This window comes from Dipodomys spectabilis, unplaced genomic scaffold (assembly GCF_019054845.1).
Source record: "Dipodomys spectabilis isolate Male_0828 unplaced genomic scaffold, ASM1905484v1 ptg000197l, whole genome shotgun sequence".
Taxonomy (NCBI): domain Eukaryota; kingdom Metazoa; phylum Chordata; class Mammalia; order Rodentia; family Heteromyidae; genus Dipodomys; species Dipodomys spectabilis.
Window position 1 is genome coordinate 12,277,545 of NW_024870874.1, and position 26,207 is coordinate 12,303,751.

A 26,207-nucleotide genomic window follows, 5' to 3' on the forward strand; every position below is an offset into this window, starting at 1 on the left:
TGGAGTACTCAGTCTGATGCCTTGGAAAGACTAAATCATAATTGAATAAAATAAACACCAGGAAATGGATACTTGACAGGGATAGGGTGTGGTTAGGGGAAGGGGTTAGACAAATGAAGAGGGGGAAAAAACAATTTCAATGTATATCCTAAAAAAGTGAGGGAAGAGGTAGGTTGAGAGGGATTAGTAAGAATGTTTAAAGGGCTAATATTGATCAAGATACATTATATTCATAAACTGCTTTGTTGAATGGCAACTCCTTTATATAGTTACTTAAACAGAAATATAATAAGTAAGTAAAATGTTTAAGAAAAAAATTGTATGTAGACAAAATGAAATTTGTCTAATTTTTGCAAATCCACATTAGTTACTTTTTCCAACTTTAAAGTGTGATTAAAGTAATTCTTTTACATAATAGACTAATGATAGAATTTGAACTGATTTTGTTCACTTCTATCCTATATTTCCAATCTCTCAATTTTAGGTATTATGTAAGTCATAAGAAGTAAGCATACATTTTTGGCTGACTTATTAAGTTAAAAGAAAAATGAGCTTCCTATTCTATTGTTTTATAAGCCACTAATAGATTCATATTATATTTTGTTTAAGGTAAATACAGGAATGTATCATGTATATATGTATCTATCAAGCTATTATACAAAATTTAAGTTATCAAGAAAAGATACCCTTATTAAAATATCATACATTGGGAGAGCTCAGAGATGTTAAGTAATCTGCTCATGTTTATGTAGTCTGTAAAGAACACAATCATCTACTTACAGTGTACATGTACTTGGTTTGAAGACTGTTTTTTCCATAGAAGATGTGAAGACAATCTTAGTTCAGAAAAAATAAATCAAGGTTAGTACATACATACCAAGCTCATAATCATTTTAAAGGATAATGAAAGAGAAACATTTCACTTTAGATGTGTTTCATCAAAATTCTGACTTTTCTGTCAAACCTGTCACTTGATATAGTGAAATAAAATTGTAATGAGGCTAGAAAAATGGATATCATTTTTATTCATTTCATAATTTCATATTTTTCTTTCTGAAAACGTTATGACTGGATGAGGAAACTTGATTTTAAAAAAACAAAGATGATAAGATACAATTCTTCATGTTTTAAGAAAAGAGGATCATCAGAAAATATTCCATTATAACTTCATTAAAAATAGAGACGTAATGGAACAAAATTGGTACTAAGGAAGACTTTGCATATTGGTAAACTGCCTGAATGCTAAACAATCTTTTAAATGAGTTAATTACAGCTTAGACAATATAAATAGAGCATTTGGCTTAAGGAAAAAAAAAAACAAGACTGACTGCTTCCTGGCTTATTTAAAAGGAACCACTTTGCATTTTGATTCCCTGTTTAGCTAAATATAATACACTGTGAGATGTATTTATAATCATATATATGTATTCACATAAGCAATTTACAGATAGTGAGACTAAATATTTTAGACTTTTACCAGTGTAAAGGAAATAATCTTTCCTCTAACCATTTCCCTTATATTTTTATATAGGCTCCTTTTTTTCCCCTGGCAGTATTAGGGATTGAACTCAGGGCCTCACCCTTACTAAGCAAACACACTGTTACTTGAGCCCTGCCTTAATCCCTTTGAATAACTAGCACGTGGCAGTGAGTAGAGCCACTGATTGATTGGACTTTTATGCCAGAGCCGGCCTGGAACCATATCTCTGGCTCCCACCTCTCAAGTAGCCGGGATTACAAGCTTGCACCACTACATCCAACTCTATATCGAATTTTTACAGTACAACATGGCAGACTATGGTGGCTGATGTGTGGGAAATAAAGCTTAAGTCAGAACTCATGGTTGATAGTATACTGACTGAAGAATGGCATGTTTATCTGGACCAAGATCATCTACTCACGGCAGACCTACCAAGTGTTTATAGAATTCCTGGAAACACACTTTGCAGAACGTTTCACCGAACATGATTGTTTTTGCTTCTTATGTTTCATCTAGATTTTAAGCTTTGGAAGCCAGGGCTTGGTTCTAAAATTTGCAGTATTAGATATTACTTTAATGAATTACTAAATGTATGGCAAATTTGACGGTTTCAGAGATTTCAGTCCACGGAGCTCAATTCAATTGATTTCTAGGCCCATGGTAAAGCAAAATACCAACATGGTGGACAAGTGTGATTGAGACTGTTCATCATCCTGCAGACAGGAAACAGAGGAAGGAAATACAGGAAGTGGCTAGGACAAGATATAGCCCCAAGGATATCTCCTGCAACTATGCTTCACCTCCTACTAATATTATCATACTATGAAATTGATCAAAGGTTTAATCTATTCAGTAGGCCTTGTGATCTAATTATGTCTGCAATAGTTATTAAAGTATCACAGGAGGTATCTAAAGTTTTTAGAAACAGAAAGTGGAACAATATTTACCAACAACTTAGAGGAAGAAGAAATGGGAAGTTATTTAATGTGTATAAAGTTTCAGTTTTGTGAGATAAAAATATTTTAAGGAACTCTTGTACAATAATGTTAATTAGCCTTAACTACCTTTAAAGTAGTTCAGTTTTACATTGTTTTATTAGCCATTTAAAACATATTTAGTTCTGCTGACAGAACTTGCATGATATCATAGTTAAAGTATGGAAAGTGTACTTGGAATTGAAATGATTACTCTTACCCTCAAAAGGAAAACCAGCTAAATTTTTAAAGCAAGCACAAGAAACAAAAAGTATATATTGGAAATGGAGAGAGGCTGAAGGTTAACTAACTACATCGAGTGTTTTTTATCAGATAATTATGTGAAAGATAAAATTGGGCATATTGTGTGATACGTAATTATAAAATACCTACCCATGTAATTTACCTCATAATAGGCCTTTTTGAATGTGAATCTGGTAAGTGTGGTGAACGTGTGGGGAAGCCCACAAGGCCTGTTTTTCTTGACTCTGTTTTAATAGGACTGCCGACAGCTGCTGCTTATTTGACGTGATTCTTCATATCATTCTGTATTATGGGCTTCCAGAAGTGCTGTTTCAACATCCAGAAGTTGATGAGTTCAAACTGGAGGACAGCTGTAGGTCCGTGGATGAGCTGTGGAAGATTTTACCCCCCTCTCCAACTCCACACTAATAAACACATCATTTCATATAAACTTTTTTTAAAAAGTCATGTTACCGTGAAAAAAGAACAAGAAGATCCTTAAATAACTCCAGCCTGGGGCTTATGCTGTTAGAATTCTACACTTTACTCATTGTGGATGACTGACTGACTTCTTTTCCTGTCCAAGTTATGAATGACTCACTGAATTGTTGGTATAACCTATGAGTCATTTTGTGAGTATGGAAATCTGCTTTGTGGAGTTTATCTTTTTTTTCTCTACAGCTTTTGGAGATGTAACCAAGTTGGATCAAGTGGTGGAGAGTCTGTGGCCTAGGATTTGTTTTCCTCTGTTGGAACTAAGTGCCTTGTATTATGATTACTCTTTTGGCTGTATTGCTCTATTGATTTTTTTTAACAGAAGGCCTAACCTGGCCAGGAGCATGTGGCTAATGAACACAATCCACACCTAAGGAAAAAAATCAGGTGTGTCAAACCCTAGGGAACTGTGTGTAACACAACCTCCACACGTCAATCTCTGATGTGGAAATTGTGGTAACTCACTGACCTGCCAAAGCCCTGAGCACTTTTTCCTGGTCTTAGGATATAATGTAGGTGTTGTGATCTTCCTCTGTGTTGCCTAAGTGAGATTGTTTCCATCATTCATCTGTGTCTGCAGAACAGATAAGAAAAGAGAGGCAAAGTGTTAGGTGGAGTAGGAAAGGAATGACCTAGTAAAAACTGAATCTTTATGTTATAGGAAAGAACAATCTTAGTGATTGATTGGTGAAGGCGTCTAAATACCAAAGTCACAGTTCATGTCTCAAACAATAAAGCACTGCTTTATGGTTTTAAATAATTTAGTATTTGTGACTGGGCAGAGGATATTATTGCTAATGATATTCTCTTTTTCACTTGCTTCCATTTCATTATTACTTAACTGGAGGAGGAAGGGAGTGTTGTTAGTTTATTTGCTAGGAATTTTCATACCTCATGCCTTAAATCCTCCTATAACCTTTAAGTGACTGTTAGCAGAACTCTGCCTGAGATGTGTTTTTTACCTTTCCCATTTGGGAAAGGAAATGTTCTATCTTTTTTGATGTGTTGCTCATGTGTGATTTCTTTTTAAAGCCTGGGTGTCATCTAGAAGTTCACCCTGAACCCAGCAAAACCGCTCTTTTCTCAGTTCTCTGTAGCATGTGATACTCTCAGTCTGGTGTTTATCATATTACATTTCTGTTAGTTGTAGACTAATTTCCTCATTTTAGTACTGTCATTAGTAGCGAAAGCCCCATCCAGTCTTCTTGTTTCATAATTCACTCATACACTGAAAAAGTAATACTTAAGGCCTATTAACTGCTCATATCTGACTTGAATATTAAAATAACAGATATTAGGGTATAGAGCTTTCCCTATTGCAGAGAATAGAATTAACTAGACAAATGCTATGATCATAGGCTTTAGGTAATTATTATAAGGAAAATAACTAAAAAATAAGAAAGAAAGTGGCTAAGAAGGCTATGAAAATGTCACAAATTTTTGTTTGACTATAGACCAATAGATTAATAATAAATGGGATCTCCTATTAGACAAAATTATTAGAAAGAATAGTGTAGGCAGATATAATAAATATTAAAGCAAAAATCACTTGGCATTTTGGGGGAAAAGATGGAAGTAAATAGAGATATATGGTTAGTGTTAAAAGTTGTATTACTCTTTATGTGATGTATAAAATATTTGATGGTATCAGAAATCCTTCATTTATTTTCTATGTTCCACTGGAAATCCAAAAACCAACACAGCAAAAACTACAGCCTTCACATATACTATTTTCAATAGTTAAATCAGTTTTAGGAAGCTTATATCCTTATTATTTACTTGCTACTAAAACATTTTCAAAATATAAAATAGCAGAGGAAATGCTTGGCTTTTGAATAGTATTATTCCCAATTCTCACTGCTAGTAGACTATCAACTCTTAATTTTTAAAAGATTAACGTGTACATTGGATATTGCACTAAGTATTTTGCTTAGCTCACTAAAGGTGGACATCTGATTTAACCTAGGCTATTCAGATGGTTTTCTTCATGGGAATTCAGAGTAAGAAAACTGGAGACCCCAGCTCCCTTAAAATGATAACTGAGCTTAAACCTAAAGTTTTAGTAGAACAGTGTCAGAATAATAGCATGCCAAAGTATGAAGGTAGCCAAAGTTTCAAGAGTAGCAGATAAAATCATAGGAAGCAGGGAAATCTAGTTCAGAGAAAGAAGAAAGGAAATAGAGGCAAGACTCAGGGAAACAACACCCAGACCCTATATGACTCATTGGGAGATAGAATAGTGTTAGTCCAGCCTTTCCGAGCTTCCTGCAAGTGATTATTTTAAGCCCTAGCCAGTCCCTCCCAGGGTCCTTGGAAGCACATAGGCCTCACAAATTGAAACGCAAAATTCAATGTATTAAATAGCACAGTCAACTTCAGTTCATTGGAAACTAGTGTTTCAAACTGCCAGTGGCTCAACAAGGCCCCAGATACTAAATATTCACTCATGACTAAAATGAGTCTGTCCTAAGGCGAAGGTTTCTGCTGCCCCATACAAAATACAAAACCGGGGCCAATTAAGGTTTCTTGTTTGTTTCTTTGATGTCAGAGATGAGTGTTGTTGCAGAATGTGGGACTAGTTGGGGCAAGTAGAAGCTCTTGGGTAAAAGACAGATTAGTTTACAAGTCACATGGTTCTCAGCTAACACAAGCACAGAGGACTCTTGCACAATTAAACGAATGTGATTTCCAACAGTGAAGATGTTTATCTTCTGGTTTGTCTTCAGTGCTTCTATTTGTGACTCCAGAGCTATTCACAATTAATATAGCATTTGCAACCATTGTGCCTGGTGAGAAAAGATCATCTGATGATATTAAATGATTCATATTAATATAAATATGTTTTGATATGAGTTGCAACACGCATGGCATGTTTCTTTATATAACTGGAAGTCCAACTTGTTTAAGAAATTTGAAAATAGACATGTAAATATTATGGATTATTGCTATACCTTAAGATATGGTTCCTCTGGAATGATAGGTTTTTATGTATAATTCCATTGCATTTTAAATTATGCTGGAATTATTGACACTTTTGTTTGCATCGCCTCTTAATAACAATGTTGCTCCAAATTGAATCATAAACATGCTACTTAAGAACTACAGAACTGTCAAATTTATTATTTTTTTTTAAAATATTTTTGGTTTCACTCTGACATGAGCTCAGGGTCCTCTACTTGCTACGCTGGTGTGGATATTTTACTAACCTACAGTCATAATAAATTATAGTTTTAAATATTAAACAAGTGTTTTCAAGGACAGAAAATACTTCTACAATTTGATATCTTGACTTAAATTCTTAAAATATTTGTTCATAGGGTATGAGGATCTCTATTATATTCTAGGCCCACACCTTGGAAGTAAGGGACAAGCCTACTCTGTGACCTACTTTTCTTTTCCTCTGAATGAAATATCTGTGGTGTCATTTTAATCATAGGTATCTTTTCAATAATATTTCATTTTCTCCTTTTTCAGTGAGAGTCTGTGTTATTACACCAAAGAATCTTTTTTTAGGACAATTGAAGAGGCATATATCATTTCTCAGGTAGATGAAAAGTAAATAGATTTCCTTTTCAGGTAAAAATAATATATACCATCAGTAACTAAATTCTGATTTTTCTATATTGTCTTTTTTTTTCAAAAAAGATATCAGTACCTTTGAATATGACAAATGATCTTTGTCACATTCATTAGTACATATGCTTTTGCTTCTGGAGATTTAGGTTGGTTTTGAGTGAACTCTCAAAATGAAACAAGCACACCCAAAAAATTATTTTACTTCAATATGCAAGGCTTGGGTTTTTGGTCTTTAGCCTTTTATATTAAACTCTCATTAAGAGAAGTAAAAATAGCTTGATACATTAAGTATATTAAGGACCAAACTTTACAGATGGCATTACACTAGAGATCTAGACAGAAAATGTGGCATTAATGTGAAATATTAATCTGTTTAAAAAAGAGCACCTCAATTCCCTATAAATACATATACATAAATGCATTATGTATCATATTCTGTACTTATGTATTGATATTTAGCATATGTATATTTACTAATACCAAGGTGAAAATCCAAGAGAAATATTTCCTTTATTAGCTCAAACTAGAATTTAAAAAATGTTCTCTAGTTTTGAATTGAAGATTTTTTAAAAAATGTATTCTATAAATCACCTCCTTATCTTACATATGAGAAAAATGGAGGCCCAAACTGCTGCACTGGTTTGTCCAGTCCTCTCAGACCATAGACTGGAGGTTAAAGTAGCCTTAGTTATGGATTATTAATTGAATGTCCCTTTCCTGAATGTATATTCTTTCTGTGGCTTCTCCAAATCAAATCTAATCTAATGAAACAGAATGAAATTATACTAGAGAAGAAAAGAGGATTAGTGACAGTTTTAGGCTATCCTTCTGACATTGTTATTTATAAGGGCATGGCTCTCAAGGAAGAGAAAATTTAAACAAGGGATGCCAGCACTAAAGTTGTGCGTTAAGTGTGTTTGGATTCCATCTAAATCTATGTATGCATGGCAGTGTGACACAGACATTTAGATCTCGATTGTTCATTCCCTGGCTGCATGGAGAGATCAGACTTGTTAGGGAAGGGGATCCAATTGTTTGAAGTTCTCTTAAGTTTTACTGTCCTGTGGAGTTACTATTTCAATTCGTTTTTCTCCCTTCCTTCTCAGAGGAGTTAATCACATTCTTGAACTGTTTCATGCTTGCATCTCTTCAAGGCGAATCTTTGCTCCTATGCTTTGAAACATTTCACTTTCCTTTCAGGGACCTCGTTATTATCATACGTCCTACTTGTATGTCTTTAGGACGTCCTATCAAAGTTTAAATGTATTAAAGCTTTTCCTGTCACTAAATATAAGCAAGCAATTTTGTCTATTCCACCAGATGAACACTTCCCTTCCATCCATTCTTTTTTTTTTTTTTTGCCGGTCATGGGGTCTGAACTCTGGGCCTGGGCGCTGTCCCTTAGCTCTTCAGCTCAAGGCTAGTGCTCTACCACTGGAGCCACAGCGCCACTTCCGGCTTTTTCTGTTTATGTGGTGCTGAGGAATCGAACCCAGGACCTCATGCTTGCAAGGCAAGCGCTCTACCGTTGAGCTACCTTCCCAGCCCCCCTTCCATCCATTCTTACTGTCTCTTTTTATTTAGGTCTAGGCTGTTTTAAAGATATAGCTACAATTTCGGTTTCTATTTTCTCATCCCTCATTCATTTCTTTTTTTTTTTTTTTTTTGGGTCCGGTCGTGTGGCCTGAACTCTGGGCCTGGGCGCTGTCCCTCAGCTCTTCAGCTCAAGGTTAGCTCTACCACTTGAGCCACAGCGCCACTTCCGGCTTTTTTCTTTTTGCTTATGAGGTGCTGAGGAATCGAACCCAGGGCCTCAGGCATGCAAGGCAAGCGCTCTACCACTGAGCCACCTTCCCAGCCCCATCCCCCCTCATTCATTTCTAAGTGCATTTCATTTTTACTCTGCCCTCCTCTATAACCTTACCTTAAATTTCTTCGGTAAAAATTACTTTCTAAGTCAGGCACTGGTGGCTTGTGTCTCTAACCCCATTTACTCAGGAAATAGAAACCTGGAGGATCTTGGTTAGAAGGCAGCTTCGGCAGAAGAGTCTGCTATCTCCTATCTGCACGTCATCAGCAAAATTTGGACTGAAGGTGTGGTTAAAGTGGTAGAGTTCCAGACTTCAGCAAGAAAGTCCAGTGAGATCCTGAACTCTGAGTGCAAGTAATGGTACCAGTCTCAAAATAAAAATATTTTCTACAAAGTTACCACTGCCTGCCTACGTGCCAAGTCCAGAGGATGTTTTTCAGATAGAACTGATGTATAGAATGTTTGGAAGTGCCACACCTGGAAATATATGAACAATTTATTTTAGTCTTCTGAGATGACAGTTATGAAAACTATAAATGAGAGAGTCAAGAGGTCCTTACTGAATCTCTGCAGTGTTTCCATGGTCAACAGCAATAATGAAATCATTTTGTGAAAGACTGTTCACTGTTCATTTGATTATTTCTCTACTGGGATAAAGAAATGCAAATTCATGTCACTGAATTCCCTGACAGGTCAGGATAAAAATGATTTATATTTTACCTGTCTACTGAACCTCATTTATGAGCTTTAGATTATCCAGTTTTTGAAAGCAAGTAAATAATAGGATTTCAAGATTATTTATTTAAAAAGAGTAGATATTAAAAAGCCAAGAACGCTTTGGCAGGAATAACATTCCTCTTAAGTGGGCAGTGCTGATAAATCTTGAGTGAATTTTAATTTCTTGCACAATAAAATTTCTCTTGTTGCAGCTATGTTCCATCAGCTGGCTAGATAGACTTCTACTAGAAGAGGAAAAAGCTGTCTTTCCTCTTCCTCTTTTAAGAAGAAAGGTTCTATCTTTAACTATTTGCTCTGGCCAGCTTAGAGCCTTTCCTGTTAAAACCTAAGTACTTTAAAGTTTCGTACTCATCTGCTGTTTCTCAACTTTAGACATTAGGTGAGTATCTACATAAAGAGAAAACTATGTTTTAAAATGTTGAGAGGCTTTGCGACCATGTCAGGACTCATCTCCATGAAGAATTCTTCCTGGATTTTGCTAACATTATATGGTTAGTATTGTTTGGAAAGTTACCACTGCCTGCCTGCCTGTGTGTTCAGTTTGCACCACATTGCAAATGCCTTGGAACTATTTTTTAGTTTTTTGTTTGTCACCTGGTCACCTCCATGAAAAATTCAGGGTCTGTATGACTAGATTACTCAATATAGTTAATGTACTTTTTTTCCCACCTCTCAATTTCTTTATCTCTACAATGGGAATACTGCATTACAGAATAGCAGGTTTGCCTCACAGAATTGCTTCTAAAATAAGTTGTGCCCTTATTCAGTAGGGAAGAACTGAGCAGACACGTGGCAGGCATTAAACCCTGTGATTTCCTTTCCTATATGCTTCATTTTTTTCTTTTCTCTATCTCCCTTACATTGCCTGCAGCTGAGATACTTTTGGTAGATGCTTCTCTTTTCATTTGTCATTGAATAAACAGTGCATTATCAAAGCCAGCTGAAGTGCACACCTGTGTTGAATGTGACATTGAAAACTGTATATGAGACTTGGGATGGGTTGCTTTTCATGGATCGGTTGACTAGGTATATTGTGCAACCTTTCAGATAAAGATGAATTATTAATCAAATTAGAGAATCAGTAAGCTGGAGCCCTGGATTTGTGCCTAGAGAATGGCTTTACCAAACAGTATAGACATATGGTTCTCCAACTGGGACAATGACATTTTGTACATGTGCCAAAGAAAACTTTGCAATGTCTATTGACCTTCTGCTCTTCCTTTGTTTCTCCATTTCAGGATAACGGTGTGACTCTACCTGCTTTCAGACAGAATTTATTCTGTCCAATAAGAAATACCACTGGGAAATGATCAAGGTGAAGGAGCCAGAATGTCTTGCTCATTTCATTAAGTGATAAAGCTGAGGCCTTCCGTGGATTCTACATGAATAGCCCTTTACAGCTATTTCTTTTTTTTAATTAAGTTTTTTATTGTGAAAATACAGTACAGAGGGGTTACAGTTACATGAGCAAGGTAATGAGTACATTTCTTTTTTTTTTTTTTTTTGGCGGGGGGGTGGGGGGATTGGGAGGGTGGGGGGGGTGGGGGGGGGGTCCAGTCGTGGGGCCTGAACTCTGGGCCTGGGTGCTGTCCCTCAGCTCTTCAGCTCAAGGCTAGCGCTCTACCACTTGAGCCACAGCACCACTTCCGGCTTTTTTTTTTCTTTTTGCTTATGTGGTGCTGAGGAATCGAACCCAGGGCCTCTGGCATGCAAGGCATGCGCTCTACCACTGAGCCACCTTCTGAGCCCCATGAGTACATTTCTTATCCAGCATTCTTGCCTCCTCCTCTGTTTTTCCCCTACCATCCCTTCCCTCCCACTTCCTCAGCTACGGCCCCTCCCCCCCCCTCACCTAAGTTGTAAAGTTCATTTTTCGACACAGTGTCTTGTACATCTCATTGTTGCAATGGGTCCACCTGTATCCCTATTTAAACAATTTGTTTTTTCCCTTCCCCTCCCCAAATTATAACAACATCAATAACAGTGAAAACAGGGGTTATACCGTGGGGGAGGGACATACAAAGCAACAAAAAAAATCACGTACTACCTATAAATAAGTTAGAAACAATAGCAAGGAAGAAAAAAAAACATTTGTATCCCTATCTTGGAGGTCATTTAGCTTATCATCTTATCTGACCTTTTCTGCTTGTCCCAGACATATACTAGTTATTGCAAATAAGGGAAACCATGGGACCTATGTTTCTTTGGGCCTGGCTTACTTCACTTTACAGCTATTTCTTAAAAACCTAGTTGTGTCTCTATGCATCTTTAGAGAACATGAAATACCCAGGAAGGCAGAACCTGCATGAATGAAGTCTGTACTATTTCAGGGGTTTGAGAAGTCCCTGTCTTTTTTCCTATATAACAAATACCTGCCAGAAGCTTATCCTCTGCATGTATCCGCTTTTAAATGCCTGTGTCTGGAATTCTTTGAAGATTGGATCAGTGATAAGTCATTTGTTCATCTACATTGTTAGTGATCTAATTTCAGCACCAAAGATTAGAAAGCTGTATTCATCCTTTCAAGTATTCTTGTTGTAGGTTAAATTAGTGATGTTATTGCAAAATTATTTTTCTTTTTACTAAAGTATATGTGTGTGTATGTGTGTGTGTGTGTATTTTAAAAGTATACATTCCAGTATGTTTAGACTACAGGAAATAAAAAGTTATTTAAGTACCTCCTTTTTAGTTTCTTTCAAATTTTCATTCATACTGATTGCTTGTTATGAAGTTCAATAATAACCAGTTAGGCAGGCCACACAGAAAACACATAGCTGTGGGAAAATTTGCTTAGGTCGATTGATAACAAGCTGGAGTGACTCTGGGAAAGATGTAGGAAGAAAGAAAACATTGGGGGGGGGGGGCGGGGAATTTTGTTTAGGTTCTTTACTAAGCACTTTGTTTAAGGTGAGCAATCTGTGACTTTGCACCAGAGGAGGATCCGGTGACTGGAACGCTTAGTGAGAAGCTTTGGTGGTGAAGGCCTGGCAAGGAACGCAGAGGGAAAAGGAGACAAATGAGATTGACTTTGTTCTGCCACCCTCATACAGGGGACCTGATTCCTCATCAGAGGCAATTTGGCAGCTGGAACGCAGCAGCGGATGGTATACTGGGAGGGTATTAAGAAAAGTTACAGGAAGGGCAGGAATTAATGATTTGCTTTGGAATCTGTCTAGTTAATTAGCAGTGTGAGTTTTGAATAATCAATTGTTTGGAATAGAAGTTCTATTTCTTCAGTTATGAAGTGAATTAGTCAGAGCACTTAGACCAACAATTGTGCTGGTAATAGTCTATGATTCCAAAGTGGCATAATCCTTGTAACTGTATTTTCTATGCAATAAGAACATTTCTTAAATGCCTAGGTAGAACTGAGGAAATATCCAGCTATTGTCTTCTGAGAATGGATCAAATTTAATTCCAACTTCTGATTATTTATATTTCCAAGGTGACTAGTACTTTATGCCCATTTGATTAGTATTTCTGCTCCCTTCTTTTATGAGAAATAATTTGAGAGTATTCAATATAATTTGTGATTTCTATGTTGCCCAGATCTGTAGCAAATTTCCGGGCTTAAACTATCTTCCTGCCCCAATCTTAAGGTAAGTAAAACTACAAGCACATGCCACCAAACCTAGTTTAACATAATTGAGAATTATTATCAGAAATGTACTACAAAACTTTTAAATCTACCAGCTGGATCATTGAAAAGTACATAATCTAAACACTATTAACAATTACAAGTTCTATGTGACTTCTGCATTTAAGACTTTTTGTTGTTAAAAAAATCCTTGATAATGCTTCTTAGTTTATACTATTTTATATCTTAAAAATCCTTGTAATTCTTGTTTGCAACAAAAGTGTTGACAGAAAACAAATGTCACAGTATTATACCAAGGAATGCAATACAACTTGTTTTTCTCATAACTGTTGAATTGCCTGTTACTCCTACCTACTTGGTTTTGCTTACAATTTTTATTGTTATTTTTATTATTGCACAAAGAAGTTTCAATTTGACATAGTTTTATTAAATAAATATCACTCATATTAACGATCTTATGATTAGATTCTGCATTTAAGGGAGCTCTGAATTCCATATTTAAGGTTCTACATTAAGATTCCACATTTAAGGGTAGCTCTGAATTGATCAAGAAAATTTAGGGCACATATTACCGTAGTAGTAAAATGTATTAAAGCATAGAATTAAAGCCAGCAATTTAAAGTATCTACTATGTGAAGTGAGCATATGGAAGATACTACAGGAACATGGAATCATTTCCTATACTTGAAGAAGCATCAGTAGCTGCCAATGTCATTGGCACAGATGAAAAGAAATAGCCTGTATACTTTCTAATAGATAAAAATATTCAGAGGCATAGAAAATTCCAGTAGATTAGAGGAAATTTGTAACCCATCATTTCAATCTTTCAGAAAGTTTACTGAGCATTGAAAGAGAAAATGAGAAAGGCATTGGTCATAAAGCATTTTACTCATCCATCAGGAGGAATGATATTATATCATTTGTGAAGCACTGAATGGACCCAGAAAATTATGTTGAAAAATTATGTAAGTGAAGTAAGTCTGGCTCAGAGAGACAAAGGACACATGTTTTCTCTCATATGGGAACTTAGTTGTAATTTGCAAATATAGATGTGTACATATGCAGGCTCACATTTACATAAATGTATTAACTAAAGTATGGTATATGCAGGGGGGAATTCCAATGGTGTAACTCCTTTGAACAATTAGTTTACAGGGCAACAAAATGAATATCAGGAAGCTGGTGTTTGAGGTGTCAGTGGGGATAGGGTAGGGGGTAAGGTCAAAGGGAAAGGATAGAAGAATAAAGAGAAAGATGGGAGAATGTGGTCATAATATTCAATGTATATGCATTAGAATGAAACTAGGAAAATTGTGGGGGAAAATAGGAGGGAGAGATGGCTGAGAATTATGAATGATGGGATGATGGGATGACATTGAACAAGATGAATTGTTCTCATAAACTGACATGTTGAATTGTAACCTCAGTGTACAACTAACAGCAATGTGATGATGAAGAAGAAGAAGAAGAAGAAGAAGAAGAAGAAGAAGAAGAAGAAGAAGAAGAAGAAGAAGAAGAAGAAGAAGAAGAAGAAGAAGAAGAAGAAGAAGAAGAAGAAGAAGAAAGAAGAAGAAGAAGAAGAAGAGGAAGAGGAAGAAGAGGAAGAAGAGGAAGAGGAAGAAGAGGAAGAGGAAGAAGAGAAAGAAGAAGAATAGAGCCAGTCAGGAGTCAGTGAACCAAATGTTCAGGCCTCATTGAAGCTATTTCCTGTGTCCACACTCTTGAACATAAATATATTTGATTATTTTAATTTGAAATTGAATGCTACCATGGGAGTGTGAGTGAGAGTAGGTCAGACCAGTTCTCTTCTCTCTGTAGAATTAGGAAAAAGAAATTGCAAGTGCCCTGAAATTCAATGTGACAATGTGACAGCCTCTGAAAATGTTCAACTAGTTCACAATGGAAAAATACTGAAGTGGGATTCTCCGATGAAATGAGTAACATTTAAAACTGCAAAAGATACATTTTAATATGCAAAAAGAAAATAGTCTAAATTAGTCCAAGAAAACATAGTATAGCTAGAAAACTCTGGTGATTATTTTACATGTCCCGCCACAAGATCAGGAAGATGTATCACAGCAGAGAGTGACCACATAAGAATATTGGACAGCTGAACTGCAAGACCACTTTCCTGACCCAAAATGTGCAACCTGGAAGGCAAGTGGAGGAGGATAGGGAACCAGTTAGCTTGAAGTGACATTTTGCCTTTTAGAGCAAAAATAAAGAGAAATGTCAACATAGAATGAGATCTCTGCTTTGAAGAAGGTGAAACAGTTGATTCTGAACCAAGTATGAGCAAATATAGGGACACAGATTCTAGCTGCCTCAAGTGAGGCTAGTCAAAGAAGAAAGCCATGAATTAGGACATTTAATCAATACATTCAGTAGGCAATCGGTAGGCAAGTTACCGAAGAGTAGAGAGGGAAATCTTTCCCATAGATGTTATAGTCTACAGTTTTAGCTATACAGTTGGTAAAAACCCAACAATAGATTCTAAGAGTTTACCTAATAGGTACTATAATATAGAGTCAAATATAACAGTTAAAACTAAACGATGTTTTTAAAGTGCTTAAGATAGCTCAAGATAATTTTGGCTCTTCTTGGCCTATAGTGTTGCATCGCTCCACAATCATGTTCTGTTCACAGAAGATCAAACTGTCTGCATAATTTTTAATATAGATGACCCTTCTTCAAAGAACTTTAGGCACAATATTTTTGAACTATCTCCAATCTATATTTCTCTAAGACCAGTGAATAAAGATAACAGTTAGGACTCTTGGGGAAGTGACTGGAAGCTTATGAAAGAGCTGGAAGGAATTGATTTAAGCATCCGTTTTTTCCCTTTGTTTTCTTGACACGTGAAGACAAACATTCTTCCCCTCTGGAAAATACAGCTTGAAGTATCATTTTGGAAACAGACATAGGGACTTCAGAAGACATAAAAACTTATAGTAGTTTGATCTTGGACTTTCAGCCTCAAAACTTTAACAAGTAAATTTATTTTCATCATAAATTCCCATGTATTTATATATTTTCTATAGTTTCTCTTGCAGTTGATTTCACATTTAATTCCATTATGATGTGAACTGAGACAAAAATTATTATTTTTTTTACTATTTGTTAAAACTTGTTCTGTGGTCTAAAATGTGGTCCATTTTAGAGAATATTTCCTTAGATTGATGAGAACTGTGTGTATCCTTTAGTTATTGGATGAAGTAGATATCTGATAAGTCCCTTTGATCTAAGATGTAGGACATTTCTTTCTATTTTTTGGCGGGGGGTAAGTCTGGAAGATATATCTATTGAAGCCACTCACTATTATTATATTTAGACCTACTTGTGCTTTTAGGTCTAGTAGTATTTGTTTTATGAAATCAAGTATGGTTATGTTTGCAGAATGTGTGCATGAAATTGTTATGCTTTCTTGATGAATCATTATCTTTATCAATGAAGTGACTCTTCTGGCTAACTTTGAAATCTTTGTCGGGTACGAGTACACCTGTTCTTGCCTTCTTTCGAGTTCCATTTGCTTTCAATACCTTTTATCACTCGATCACGTTAAACCTCAGTGTGACTTTGCCTACTGAGATTTTAATTTCTAACATTTCCTTTTTGTTTTCTTTTCAAAATTCCACTAGTCTTGCTGAACTTTTCATCTGTGTTGCTAAATTTAGTGGCTAGGACTTTGATTGATTTTGTTAGTTCATTCATCTGTTGCTGCTGTTTTTAAAGACATTTTTGTGTTTAACGCATATATTATCTTTAAGTAGTTGTACAGAGGAGGTACCATTTAACATGGCAGTTTGTAAATACTGCATCTTGATTGCTGTCTCCCCTTCGGTACCCTCCTTGACCCACTCCTTTACTTGCTTTTCTCAATTTTGGGATATATACAATTAGTTCTTGAGTGAATTCTCCTTACCTCCCACCCCTTCATTTATCTACTCTTCTCACCTTGGCTCCACCCCTTCTTTTTCATGCGTCCATTTCCTGGTGCCGATTTGGTTAGACTTTGACCTAGTCTTTCTAAAAAATTATACTATTTGAGTTCTCTACGGAGTCTATTATGTTAATTTATTTGTAACCACTGCCTGTCATTGAATGTGTTTTCTTATAGATGTATAGGTACATTCTATCTACCACAAATGAGGGAAACTTTGTATCTCTGGTTCTGGTGGGTGGTTTTTAGTTATTGCTTATTTTTAAAGCTAGACATTTGGATACTTTGGCCATTCAGCTGTTTCAGTCAAATCCCAACCCAAACTAAGGTCAAATGTTTGGATTTGGCTACAGAGACCTTGTGGACTTTAGAAGGAGTCGCATTGCCTTGATTTTCCATCTTTCTCATGTTTCTTCGTTTGGATTTGTACATTGATTTTAACATTTTATCAGATCTTCTGAAGTCACTCTTCACTTGAGCTTATGATCCTAGTATACTCAGAAGAGAAAAAATAGATAGCAACAAGCAAAACAATTGAAAACAATGGGAACCATCAAATACCTCTCCAATAAAAAAAAAAGGAAGGGTCTAGGACAATTGCTGGGTAAAGTAGGAGTTTAAAAATTATTAAAACTATAGCTATTAATAATTTAAATATTAAGGAGAATGGCTTAGGAAAAGAAAAAGACAATAAGGTTAAAAAAGAAGCATATATGGGATATAGATTGAAGAAACAACGGTGAGAAAGAGCATAAAAGAAGAACAGAAAATGATAAGACAAAAGAAAATAAACAAAACAAACAAAAACCCTGAACAACAGAGCCATCAGTCAACTTTTCTTCCTTGCTGAGTTCAAGACTGATTTTTCCCTCCCTTTGAATATGTCCTGTGGAGTTTAATTTGGGGGTATGTGAGTTTAATATTCTTTCCTCTGAATTCCAAATAGGCTAGTACATAAAGGGCTATTTGCGGGCTGTTAGAGCTGTGTGAATATTCCTCTAGTCTCTGACCCTCAGAGTTTCATCTTCAGTTCTTGCAGTAGTTTGTACAAGAGTGGCCTTCAGGCCCTTCCTGTGGCTCTGTGTAGGATATTCCAAAGCTCCTTCAACAGGGTGGCAGCTCCAGGCTCAGAACTTTTATTTTCCACACAAGTGTTTTGTGTCCATGAGCCCGAGTCTATGTTCCAACCAGTCTTCTGGGTTCATACCAATGTTCAGGGTGCTTCCAATTGAGGAAGGGAAGTCTTTGGTGATCAGAGGAATAATAATGTACTCCTGCTGGGTGCTGGTGGCTCACGCCTGTCATCCTACCTACTCGGTAGGCTGAGATCTGAGGATTGCGGTTCAAAGCCAGCCCAGGCAGAAAAGTCCGTGAAACTCTTATCTCTAATAAACCACTCAGAAAACTGGAAGTGGTGCTGTGGCTCAAGTGGTAGAACACTAGCCTTGAGCTGAAGAGCTGAGGGACAGAGCTCAAGCCCAGAGTTCAAGCCCTATGACCGACCCCCAAAACAAAAAACTACCCCTTGGTTGAGTGGAGCTCTCTCTGTGTAATTTACTTTTTTAAAAAAACTGCAAATAGTTGTCCAAGGGGTTCATAATTTAACACATCCATTTATGTGTACAGTGCATCTCCATTGGACTTAGCAACTCCACCGTCCTTTTCCTCCCCAGCTACCCTTCTTCACAACTGCTCCTAAGAAGACTCACCCGCAAGCCACCAGTGAGTGAGTTAGAAAATATCCAGGCCCTTCCTCTGATGTCTATTTGACGCGCACATACAGATCTCCAACTTCTCCAACACAGCTTGTATACATGTGGAGTCTCCTGAGGAGGTTCTTCTTTTCTCTTTTACTTACACATTTGACAGGGGCTCCATCCCACTGTGTTGCTTAGTGTTCTACAGTAGAACACTACTTCGGGTCCTTTGCAAACCTAAAGCTCAGGGTATCTGCATTTATCCTATTCTCTAGCTCTCAATTGTACACTGTTACCCTCTCTTGCCTTTCCACGTTAATTCACCTTCTCTGTCACACACTTGACGGTCTGTTTCGGACTGATAAAGATACAGGAAAGTGCTAAGTATCTCTAGTCTACCATCTTCCCTCTTGTTTCTTCTCCACACACTCCTCAGAAATGTTTTGCAGGTAACTCAAACTTCTCACCAATGTTTTAGAGGTAACTCAAACTCCATAGGTAATAAAATAAACCTGTCGTCATGCCCTTTCTGACTTTACACTAAATGTATAGCTCCTTCATTTCTGCTCTGTGGAAACACTGTTTATTGTGATTTCATTTTTTTTTGTCTCATATCTACCTTTCCGGGGAATATTTCTGGCTCTCCTGCTGTTAAATTAAGTCGTTTCTAATGTTCGGATATTTTGGCAGCTACTTTAACACCATGATGTAAAAACTATAAACAAATGTACTAATAAATGAAGGTTAAAAGCTAAAGTCTCCCCATGGCAATGAAGAAGTACATGCTTAATCCACCAGATGGTGCTAACAGTGTGCTTTTGCTTTTAGTTTTTAATGCTGAGAACCTTCCACCCCCAGTCAGCCTTCTTAAACAAGTGATCATTTCACACACTGTACTATTTCATGCACTGGTCATTTTTCAGGCAGTCTTCTAGGCTACTAAGGTTTTGCCTATTGACACTGTGTTCTTCTATTTCACATGAATATAAGGTTTGGGAGTCAGGTGTCTAGAAGAAACAAAATTTACAATGTGGAGAATTTGTGCTATGAAGCAAGTTGAAGTACATTACCTCAAAACCCTTGATACTAAAAATTCCCCCAAATACCAATTGAGAAACGTAGGCAACTCCATTTTACTTAAGACCCCATCTCAGTTCTGCAACTTAACTCGTGGCCCACTTTAGCCCCAATGCTACGAATTTATGACAGAAAGCCATGCACAAACAATTCTTGGAGCCATAGATGGCATTTGCTTAAGACAGGTGTTTGCCCCCGAGGGACTTTGCTCCTGAGTGACCATGAGCTAAAGTTTCAGTTAAAACCATATAATGTTCCTACCAACAGGTTCTTCAGAGCCCAGTGCGAAACATGCCATGCATGCTGTGGGTCCAGGTGTGACTCATCACCGTTTGTGGTCAAGCTATGGACCAAGGATATTTTTCTGTAAAGGTCAACCAATCATAGTTGCCCAGCTTAGCTTGCTTTAAATGTTAACCAATCATGTAATTTCTTATGTAAAAGTTCCTTAAAGTTGTTTGTTCAATACTATAAAAACTCTGCTGATTCTATGCTCAGGGCCTCTTAGTGTCACCGGTTGCGGAGTGCGTGGAGGACCAAGCTTGAGCTTACAATAAACGACTCTTTGCTGTTTGCATTGGTCGTGGTCTCTGTTGGTCTGTGAGGGGGCATCCGAAAACGGGGTACTTCACCAATTAATAAACATATAAACATAGAGTGGGAACCAGCCGGAAAACAGAATGGAAATGCATATCTGGAGAGAGAGGAGCTATCGAGTACATGTCAAGGGCTCTCTAGAAAACAAAGAAGCAACACTATATATATTTCTTTTTGCAACACTATCTTTTCAAGGCAGCTCTGTAGAATGGTTTTCATGGTTATAAGATGCAGGTTTGGGGCAAGTTTTGTTCTTTCCTTGGACTTTAGCTTGCTTCACTTTAGGATGACAAATTTGAAGGTAACTGACTTTCAAAATTTATATGAGTGCCAAATAAAATTTCAATGTGAAGAGGGAAATGAAATTCAAAATTTAACTGACAATAGAGGGTTAAGGGAGCTTTCCTAGCCTGTAATGAGGCTCGCATAAAACTAGCTCACTGATGAGCGGTTTCTCTGGGTCACTATTATCCATCCTGGCTGCACTGAAGGTTCACTGGGAAGAATTTCTAAGTACAGGAATGATGACTTTATTCTGTTCAACTAATCAAAATATCTGGAGCTGGGATCTAGGTATCAGTATTAGTCAAGTATAGGACTCCATGCAATTTCTACATAAACAGGATTAAGAACCGCAGACCTATATAATTAGAAAGAATACTAAAGATAAATCTTTTAACAGATGTGAACAATGATGTTAGTGCTAGTGAAAGGTTTTGGCACAAGTTTATAGGAAAAAAGAGGTAAAGGGACAAATGAGAAAATGAGAGAGCAGGGCTGGGGCCCGTGACTCATGTCTGCAATTCTAGCTATTCAGCATGCTAAGATCAGAGGATGTAGGTTCAAAGCCAACTGAGGTAGAAAACATCCCTGAGATTCCATGCTCAATTATTCATGTAGTAAGGGCCCTTGTGTGCTAGGATGACATAGTTGAAGACCAAGTAAGCACACATGACACAGAGAAAAAAATATTGGGCCAAACTCCCTCATGGAGCAGCTCAATCACAAATAACTAGGCCACTCTTGCAAAAACAGCATGAATCCATTCATGAAGGCATGATACTTAAGCTATATAAATACTAAAAGCTGGTTGAAGAGCATATGCAATTTTTTATTTTAATTAATTAATTTTTACCGGTCCTGGGGCTTGAATTCAGGGACTGGGCACTGTCCAGGACCTTCTTTTGCTCAAGGCTGGAGGTCTACCATTTGAGCCCTAGCTCCACTTTAGGCCTTTTCTGAGCAGTTTATTGGAGATAAGAGTCTCACAGACTTTTCTGCCCCGGCTGGCTTCAAATCACAATTCTCAGCTACCTGAGTAGCTAGAATTATAGGCTTGAGCCACTGGAGCCTGGCTGTAATTATTCTATTGTAGTATTTTTACAACTACTTTTAGAAGTATAAATTATTTTGAACTCAAAAGGCTGAAGATAGGCTAGAGAGTAGCTTCGTGTAAGTGCTGATCTGCAAAAAAAGGTAAATTTTTGCAACATGGCTTGGATTCATTAACAATCTGACCCTAATATATACACAAACAAATAAACAAATGAAATCCAACTTCAGTTCAATCCCTCTCTTTTTCCAGCCATCTTCTTTGCACTGGAAATCACCCAGTGTCCTTCCTCTCCCTGGGCCCACGCTGTTGAAAAGGATGTGAGTTAAAATTTTTATTTATTAATGAATGTATAAGAATCCTTTTTGGTCGTTTGATAACTCATAGAGCAAAAATCCCTTAAATGGGACACATTGTACCATAGGCAATCAGAGAACAACCACGTTTTGATTTGATTAAAAAATGTATTGCTTGATTAAAGAAGTATTTTCCCTTGCTCAGTAGATGTAACCATTTGAATAAAATATGGCCAGGGAGCCAATCAGTGTGGAAACATTTATAACATCACAAATAACCTTCCTTTTTCATTTAGTGTTAAGATCTGCAAATATTTGCCTTCAGTATTTATTTTCATTGAGCACACGCTAGTATTGGCTTGTAAAGGTCATTTGTGAAGGGGTATGGATACTTTCTACTCCCGTGAGAACCACAGAATCCACTCTACAAAGAATGGCCGCTCCTCCTACATCTGGCTGTGTTTCAGGCACACAGAGATGCTGTGTAGGGTGTTGGGTAGCCTGACCATTAGTTCAGTTATGCAATGAAGTCTGTATTCAAAGTGGATGCTAATCATGTTGTCAACTTGGGGCCTTAAACACACACACACACACACACACACACACACACACACACACACACACACAGAGGTAATCAAGAATTTGGTTTTATTCAAATATAGTGAATTCAAGAGATGTTTACCATTGAAAAGAAAATATTATTCACAGTTCCCAAGAAAATGGAGAATGCTGCCCCACACAGGTGTACAGGAGAGAATACCGAGTTGGGTTACAGGTAGAGTGAGGGGAGAAGCAAGGAAGTGTTCCTGAAGGCTCAGAGGAAGGACCAGGAGAGACAAATTAAGAGGGCTGGGCCAGGTTAGGATTGGCTAATTTAAATAACGGTCACAAGCTCTGGAATGAAGAGCTTGGCCCTAGCTCTCTGACGCTTCACTCTCGGAAAATGAAGCTAGTCGTTGTATGTGCTTAGGACTGGTTAGTTTATACCGTTGCCTGAAAGGCAGGCTGCTGGGGCGCTTGTTTTCTATCTTTTGAAATTCACTAGTCTTGATGCTAAGGCTTCCATGTCAAAACATTAGAAAACATGGTGAGTAAGTAGGCAGTTGCACCCTGCATTCTCTCCGTTTACTCATTTGCAGACAAGGTAATTTGTGCATAGCTGGAGAGTTCTAGTCTCTAAAATTCTCCCCTGATAATGAAGATTTCCCATCAACAGATGTTCATCAGGCTAAAGACTTCTCTCCAGGCTTCCTTTAAAGTTGGAAAGTTTAACTTGCAAAGTTTAACTCATCTAGGCTAATACCTTGGGAGCTGGAAGTATATCTCAAAGTTTATGTACTTATCTAGTGTGTGTGAACTGAACTGAGTTCAATTCCCAGTACTAGTGGAACTTGGGGCTAGAGTGTGTTAATACATTGTATGAATTGTTTGAGTGTAACTATTGTCTAGTTTTCTCTGAGAGCTACACAAAGATTGGACTGGATAGAAGAAGCCACTCAATTTGTTGGAGAAAAGACCTAGAATGCTAGAGTCACATTTGGTCCTTTCATTTGGTTTGTTTATCCTTAATCATGAACAACTCTCTGAAAAATGTATGCAAAGTATTTCATGGTTTTGTTTCACCTGGGGAAAGGGGAACATTAATGTTTAAATTGATGAACGGTCAGTACAGGTTCTGTTCTACCTTATATTATGCAGGTTGTGAATGATCAAAGTTCCTGAACTTAGGTCCAAGATTTGAAATGAAAAAAAAAATGCATATAAGTGAAAGAAATGTACAAGGAGTAATTATAGAGTTAATGAAGTGAAAACCAAAAATGCATTAGTAGTAAATAAGAGATACATTATCCAATAAAGCATCACTTTAGAAGTAGGCCTGGTATTACTTTGTCTCATGGAAATAGCTGTATGTATGTTTTAAAGGTTCTTTTGTCCATTTGGAGTTTATGTACAAATTTACAATGAGAGAAATGTGATCAATGTGTACATATCAGGAGTATGACAGGCTCTGGAAACTGAGCTATTTCCCTGGTGATCCATCGGGTCTTGATTATATTACTCACACACAAAAACACTAGCCTGTCAGTGTGCATTCTGATATGCAGGAGAGAGGTGAGAAGAAATCATATGAAGACATTCTACCTTTGAAAATTGTATAGTTTGTATGTATTTATGCTATTTATGTACAACCTAGTTCTCTACATGCTATGTTTTGCTCATTCTTTCTACTCTCTCTCCTCTCCATCCAACTTTTTCTTGTTCTTTTTTATGCTGCTTGCATTTTAAGAATAGAGAACAAAGGAGACTTTCTCTTGTTTGTTTTTCTTTTATATGCAAGTCCTAACTCTAATTTGGGTGTTCTCATAATGTATGGGTTTTTAAATGATTTTACTTTGTTCCCTTAATTTTAAGTGCTATAGGGAAACAATAAGAACAGCTCAGCTATTTTAGGATATACATAACTTCCAATTATCTATGAAAACCCATTGAGTGCTGGAGGCATTGGTATGCAAGCACATAGACTTGGGACTATTTGGTTTCCAAAGTCCCTTAATAACATTGAGTCCTGAGACAACAAACATCCTTTGCTCTTGAAACAGGCTCAGAACAGAATTGAAAGAACAAGGCGGGCTGGTTGAAGTCTTGGAGGTAAGCCCATCATTTGCTTAACAAAGCAAGGCTTCAAACCACCTCTCCAAGGCACTTTCATCTGGAAACTGGGTTTGGAAGTACTAGAAATGAGCTTTGTCCCCTGAGTTTCATCACTTCCTGTTTTCAGACGTGTGTAAAGAATGGATTCTTCTGTACCCAATCCCCTCTCCGGTGGCGGCCTGCTATTCACATTTTCAGTCAGGTCTGAAACTGGAGGAGTGCTTAAATAGTGAAGGCTTGTACGCATTTACGCTTGTTTTTTCCATTTGAGAATTCAGATTCTTATTTTCTCAGAGCAAGGTGAAACTGCTTTTCAGCTCAGCTTAATAAAGGCTGAAGCAAAAGAAGCAAAAGCTGAAGCAAAAGGAAGAGTTTTTCCTAATGAAACAGATCATTGGAAGAATGTTCCCTGCTCGAAAGCAAAGGGTAGAGACAGGAGTGCTTGTTAGCTGTCCGGATACTGTTAAGTCAAACAATCCTCCTGCTCATCATCTTCTTGTATGTGTGTGTGTGTGTGTGTGTGTGTGTGTGTGTGTGTGTGTGCGCGCGCACACACACACAACTTTACGTTGGCTTACATCTGTACAGCTAGAAGTTTGAATGCAAGGTGAACCATCAACATGGCCTTCATTTCTTCTGACATGGTAATAAGAAAAAACAAGCTAAAAGAAACAACAAAACAATCCCCACAGTACTGTTTTTGCCTCCAACTATATATAACAGTAAATCATCATTTATTGATCTGACATCATTACATCAACTCCTAAAGCATATAACCACAAATGCACATTTTTCTTTTGATCAGAAGGAACAACCCTTTCTTCTTTTTTTTAACTTAAAAAAATTTTTTTATTGTAAAGACACTGTACCAAGGGGTTAAAGTTACATGAGTAAGGTAATGAATACGTTTCCTATTGAGCATTGTTACCCCCTCCTTTGTTTTTCCCCTACCATCCCTTCCCTCTCCACCTCCCCATCTTCTCTCTCCCCCTATGTCTAAGCTGTAAAGTTCATTTTCAACAGTGTCTTGTATATCTCATTGTTACAGTGGGTCAACCTGTATTTTTATTTCAGCACTTTGTTATTTCCCTTCCCCTCCCCAAATTAGAAAAATGTATATACAAGATGCAGGGCACCCAAATCTTCTTTAGTGACTCTTTCTCATGTGAAAGATGTTTGTGGATAAGCTAAACACATTCACTAATGTTTTGAGCAAGCTTATGTCAGAACACTTAGTTTCCCTTAAAAGTACAGAGAAACAACATTCTTTCATCATTGAAAAAATTTAATAATTGGAGTTCTTTTCACAACCAGTAGAAACAAGAATCTAAAGAGTGGGTCTGAAAGTAGAAAGCCATGGGAATTATGAAGGGCTGTCTGATTAAGTCTACTGGGCAGGTAGAAACATAAATATATAGCCAATAGCATTTTATTAAATGTTTTCTAGGATGATACCTAAGTAAAAGACAAATTTTGTATTTTTGGAGAATTACTTTCTAGCCACTCATATATGATACAGGAAGTGAAAATAAAGCTTCCTTTGTTATTAATTTTGAGAAGAAGATGAATGTTGAAGTGGACCTGCTCATTCTGTGTCCATTTCTCACATACTGACTACTGGCATTTTCCATCCTGATCTTCATACATACTTAAGGTTTGTATGCTCTTGTATTGATCTGGTAATACTGAAAGACGTTAGGC